The sequence below is a fragment of the Amblyomma mixtum genome, chromosome 6 (genome assembly GCF_055824585.1).
Source record: "Amblyomma mixtum isolate Tamu chromosome 6, ASM5582458v1, whole genome shotgun sequence".
Lineage (NCBI taxonomy): Eukaryota > Metazoa > Arthropoda > Arachnida > Ixodida > Ixodidae > Amblyomma > Amblyomma mixtum.
In genome coordinates, this window is record NC_143017.1 from 93884909 (window position 1) to 93891205 (window position 6297).

Consider the following 6297-nt stretch of genomic DNA (forward strand, 5'->3'; position numbering starts at 1 on the left):
TGGGGTATGAGAAGTTCTCTCTTTGAATCCGAACATGGCAGGCAATTTTTTTGCGACGCGAGCGGGGCTGACCACATAAAATGGTGCTGCGTTTTTTTGTCGAAGTATTCCAAGAGTAATTTTGGAACCAAAAAAAAAGGAGTAATCTTAGACCGCAGAAAAAATTCTTTGTCAAACGTATGTCAACACCACAAAGCGTGCGGCGGCTAGGAGGCGGAAAGCTTTGAATGGTTCCATAAAAACGAAACGACAGACCGGGACGCTAGGTGGTGAGAAGTCCGTGCCTATCGACGATCTCTTTCGTTCGATCGGGCACCCTACGCTGAACGAATAATGCTAGACAACATGAAGCGTAAAATTTAGTTAGAATAACCACCAGACCAGTGGTGCATGCTGTAAGTAAATTTTACGCTTCTTGTTGTCCATCATAATGCTTCAAACTGTTCTCTTGAATTGCTTTCAGCTCGACACTCGAAGAAGACCATAAGCTTTATGCCTTTAGTCTACGGCAATTGCTACACGCGAGGCGGTGATAAAAGGCGGTGCGTTAGCGATATGAAGTAAGTACAGAAAGAGCCCAGAGGCGTAAAATTTGGTGCAATGCTTGAAAAATCTCACATTTCTGCCCACGACAAAATTATTGAGGCGGTAGTAAAGAGAAAGAGCATTGAAACGGCGGAACGACTCAAGTGTGACATCGAGCCCCTGTCATGCAAATAAATAAAAAAATCTCCTCGTACTACAGCAGTCGATCGATAATTTAGAGCGCCCTTGACCCTGTTAGCTGTAACGAGCTACAGAAGTACAAAGATTCAATGTTGTGAACGCCATCACTTCTGCTGTCGTAAGCCTCAGGTTTCAGTGATTTACGCACGGATGATTCGTATTACATTTTTTTTTTTTTTTAAAGTGATGTTGCCTCAGGGCATAAAAAGGGTATGTAATGATGGTTGACAGAAAACGAGGGTCAAATGAATGGAAAACGCTTGCCCGATGTAGTTGAAGTTGAAAAATGAGAATGGTACGGTCCCTGCGACCAAGCGGTATATGACGAAGGCCCGCTGTCCCTGGGTGCCGTATTCTCGTCGGCTTGAGCGAATGCGTACCCAGAGCAGGTGGTACCGATACAAATTCAGCATTCCGAGATTGGCAGACTGGGCACCCGGTGCGGTCACTGTACTCTTAGCAGCGGGTCAACGGGGCACCTGATGTTAACCTACCCTCACGGACCACTAGCTAAAACAACTGGTCGACTGGTGGGCACTTCACCCCTGGACAGTTCAGGTGGTGGAGTTCACAAGAAGCTTTGTGGAGTTCAAACACCGAGCTAGGCCTGCAGATATGCAAGCAGTTATGGTTCAGGGCTATTCACCGCCGGCATTCGGCGCTCTGTCACACCTCACTCGAGCGCCCTGTCCTACGCCCCCTCCCTCATCTCTCATCTAGCACAATCATCTGTCGCAAAAGCCACGGCGCGGCTGCCTTTTTTTAGCCGGAGCCCGGGTCGTGACCGCTTGCGCCAAGCTGCCGCGTCCTCTCCGTCTTCGATCAAGCGCTGTTGCGCCGCGGGCTGCGACACAGACAGCAGCGGAAACGCCTCGCGTCGCGTGCCCTCTTCCAGCAGGGGAAGAGCGGAGACATGCGTGCGTACGCCTCGTTTCCCAGCAGCGGCGCGCGCATACATCAAGCGCGACCGAAAAGAACACGGCGGCGGCGGCGGCCGTGAAAGAGGCTCGTTTTCTTGTCTTCCTCTCTCGTCGGCTGCCGAGCCTTCCGAGGAGCAGGGCTTGTCGGGGGATCTCGCAGCCAGGAGTGGAGAGGAGGGATGAGGGAGAGAGTAGGGAGAAGAAGCAGTCGGGGGAGGAGGGGGATTGTAAGTACAGCAGCAACGCCAGGAGGCTGACACCTGGTGCGCGAGGAGCGCGGTAATTCCATTTGCCGGACCAGTTAGAGCGTGATGAATGGCGGCCGCTGCCGGCTGCCTCCCCCCCCCCCCTGTCCTCCCTTGCGGGTCCCGCCCGCTTTTCCCACCTCCGCCTAGCACGGCACCCGCGAGCGAAGGATGGCGCGCACCTGTCGCCAGTCCAGAGAATAAGGGGAGGAATGGTAGGCTCTGCTTCTGGCCTTGCCTGCCTACACATGGCTGCGATGCGACGCATCGGTGTTTTTTAGCAATGTGCAAAGCTAGGAGCTCCAGGATCATACCGGGAGCGATAGTGGTTTTTTCCTTACTGCACTAATACTGGTGTCGCGCGTGGGGAGGACAGACAGCGCACCAGTCAGAAAACCTGTGCCAAAAATTTCAGCTCAGTATCGTTGCAAGTGCGGCACCTACTTGGGATGTACCGCTTCAACGGCCCTTTTATTTCGTTTTGGACTGCAGTGAAAGGAACTGAGTGCCACCGATTGGTTTTATTGTCACTGCAGTGAGCATGCTTATTTCCGTGCATGGAAATGCCATAATGGGACACCACGGCCGAGGAGTAGTAACACAAAACTGCTGCAATGGGTAGACACTGTTAACTACGTTGACCTGAGAATCTGTGGTCAGTGATTGCTACGCGGTTAAATGGCGGCTGTAGCGTTAATTATTTAATGCTGCCACTTTTTCAGAAGCCACGCCGGATTGAGCACTGACCGCCTGCCAACAAACTCAGTCCGGTATGAGATTAAAAAACTCGCAGGGGGTGCGTGGCAAATTCGGAAGAGCGTGTTGGAAAGGAACAGAACAAAAAATGTAGAGACGTCTGCCTGCAATCGCATATAGGAAACTCTCAGCACAAACTTATGCATTCCTGTGACAAATGTTAAAAGTGGACAAAAATTGAAAACAAGAAAACAAATGACTGTACTAGCGCCGGCGAAGGATATGACAAGTTAAAGAACATCAACTTCTCATTTACCAGCGCACAAAGAGGAACTTCTCATTGGTGGTTAAGGAAAGTAAAAGAATGAAAAATAAACAGAAATAAATAGGAGAAGGAAACGTCGTTCCCGCCGCCGTCTTCTTCTTGCTTTCCCTTTCACTCAGCGGGGACGTGTTGTCCGGAATAGCTTCGTCTCGAGTACTTCGCAGGCCAGACGCGTGAAAGTGAATTACACGCACAGAACACACTGGCCGTGCCCAAGAGTTGGAATGAGCCGTTCGCGTGAGTTGAGTGGGTGTAATTTTCGGTCGTGTTCGCGGACACGGAGAGCAAAGAACTGTGGTGGTCACTCTGCAACTCTGTGTGTTCGCGCGTTTGACTAGAACGGTTCTCGCCCTTTAGCGCGGGGCTCTTTCCTGGGACCAAATGTTCGCCTCGAGATGATGACGGCGTTTACTTTTGTAGGACGTGTTTTTCTGAACGAAAGCTACGCAGCTGGCCTTTGTAGCCAGGCGCCGTCTTGCAAGCATCTGTTCTGCGTTCCCAGCTAAACAAACACAGTAAGAGCTACTGAAAGAACAGAAGGAGGCTGCAACAGCTGAAACCGTTAGGTTTGGAATTCAGTGCCGTCCTGCGTTCTTTGTTTGCGTGCCTTTCGCTGGTTTTCTCGTGTGTGACCAAGAACCTAACTGACCAGTTCTCCTCCCCTCTGAACCTAATAGAAAGAGTACTAAACGGAAAATCCAGCCATGTAGTTTGCCATATAAAATGTAAAAACTCCTGAACGGTTCGTCCAACTTTTTGGCTAGCACCGTATGAGCAACGTCGACGCGTGCGTTATGTAGTTACACTATAACTGAACATTCTAATAAGTGTAATATCCGTGCCCTCCCCCCCTACACACACACACATACACACGCACTCACAATGTTACTGAATGCTTGAATCGGTAAGTTTGCTTATGCCATTATTTGCGGACTTGGTGCTATACGTCCAGATTTAGTCTCATTTCACGTACGTCACAACGGTACTAACGCCTGCAAACCAATCAAAAATTTTACCTGATTATATGAGCAGCGATAATCGTCGTGGAATCTCAGCTGTGTTGTCCGAATTTTACATGTAACATTATTCTAAAGGACAATGCCGTTGTTCTTGTTTGACAGGTCGAACAAGCAGCCAAAAATTCGTGCGTCAGCACTAAAGCTTAAAGTATTTATCAGAATTTCCGATAAAATTGCGTCATTCGCATAGAAAATTCAGTAGTAGCGCAGCATCTGACGAACAGTAAAGAATAAGACATTTCCGACTTTATAGGAAGCTGTTACTAACAAAACCGCATGGTCTTCTGCGCGTTGAATGGGGACGAGCATATGAATTTTTCGGACTATTGAATTATGATGAACCTACCTAGTAAGTTGCGAATGGCAGAAAGACTACTGCCAATAAAATTACACCAGAGGCACCACGTGAATTCCAATACCTGTTAAGGCAGTAAGCGCCTACTGTGATTAAATTTCTCCGTGTGGCACAGGTGTAATTTTGCTCTTGAATGAGGTCTTGTGCGGTAATGAGCCTTCGGTGTGCCGTTCGAGGTGTTTCATTCTGTTCAGCTGAACTTGCTTTTTGGACTCCATTATAATGCCTTCGGCTATTGCGCAAGCTTGGCACTATAGTTAATACATTGTTACCATGGCTCAGACCATAGCTTAAGCGAACGATTGCCTGAACTCTTCTGTGGCATGTAGGTGCTAAACGTGTGAGCGCCAAGCAATACCAGCTATTGCGATTTTGTTTTGAAGGGGATCTACTACTCCGAAGAATATTTGCTACCTGCACAGTTGTTTAGCAAAAACGCGCTTCTATAACCAAGCCGAGGTATGTAGCGTTGGTATTCACATCCAGCCGCCCTTTAAACACGCATTAAAAAAAAAAACAATGACACACGTGCCGTCAGCGTGAAATTAAGCGCAAAAGACATTAGAAACGCGAACATAAAAGCACAAATAAATTAGCTGCTGGAGGGAAAATACATAGGAGTCCAATTACAAACCTTAAGAGCAGTCTTCGCAAATTTAAAATGTCCATCAATTCCGCTATTATTCGGTCTTTTTAGGCTAAAACTTTATAGTTTTAGAGCTCATGTGTAAATTCTCTTGGCGTTTCATTAGACGCTGGTAGTTTACTCGGAGGCAGCTCGGAGAGATCTGAACAGAAAAGGCGTTCCTGTGTATCTGACATCAATTGAAGTGCACTGCAGTGTGATCCATAGGAGACGAGCGACAAATGCCAAGGCGATCAGTGGGTAGATATTGTACGAGAGCGCTAAATGAAAAACTTCTTGAATCAGTCGTCGATAAGTAGGAGAGAATTCGTAGTTTTCGGTGCTTCGCATGGTAAGGTTTTAGCATCAGATGATGACGTATAACATTGCTGTTCTAGCGCAGATATTTAAGAATTTTACTTCCAGCGCTCATTTTATTTTAGTGCTAGTACGCTTTCCTTTTGCAATGTTGACACAGACAGAGTTCAGGGCTATATCAGGAGGGCCCGATAGAGCCTTCATGCTCTGGGACCTCCTAGTGTATATTATTGATGTATAGTTTATATCACCGGATATAACATCTTCTCCTTCTTGCATGGCAGATTGGGAAGCGGTCTCTCGTTAAAGAAAATAACTGAAGGGCAGTCGCATCGCTTTATGCGCAGCTACCATATTATTCGGTGCACAGTAATGAATCATGAAGCTCGTTAATATCGGAGATCCTAATTCTAGACAACCGATGAGGGGAATAATTTCGTCGACCTGGTGGTCATTAACGTGCACCAAAATATCACTGCACAGGACATCTCTCCTTTCGTTCCTATCGGCGCGAAGCCTTCAGTGCCTTGATCCGAACGCGTGAGCTCGTGGTCAGCAGCAGCTTTTCTTCAGTGACGCTCAGCGGCGTATTGGTCATGCCTCCTCACCTTGACAAACACATCTCTTTGAACTCTCCACTGTCTGCACGTGGCAGCAGCACATCTCTTTCAACTCTCCTCTGTCTGCACGTGGCAGCAATTGTAGCTCAGCTGGAACCAGTGGGCGGGAGCCTGCCCTTTCCTTCCTGTTCTTCCTTTAGTCGTGACGCCAACAACATCTGAGTAGCCCGACAAAGTGAAATTCCCTTTTGTTTAGTGACTGCTACTACGTAAGCTTGACCCTCACTTATCTGCAGGCACTGAATACATACCTCCGGAAGGAAAGTCCGAAATGACGTAGTCTTTTAGCATGCCTCCAGAAGGCTTGTGCGCGGCTCCGTTCGCATGCATTCATTTCTTTGGAGACAGGTCTGGGGGCGACATGATCATTCTATATCTCGGAAGCTTTCCGGGCCGCGAGAAGATATGCCAAAACACTGCACAATGTATCTGAACAGGAGCGATATTG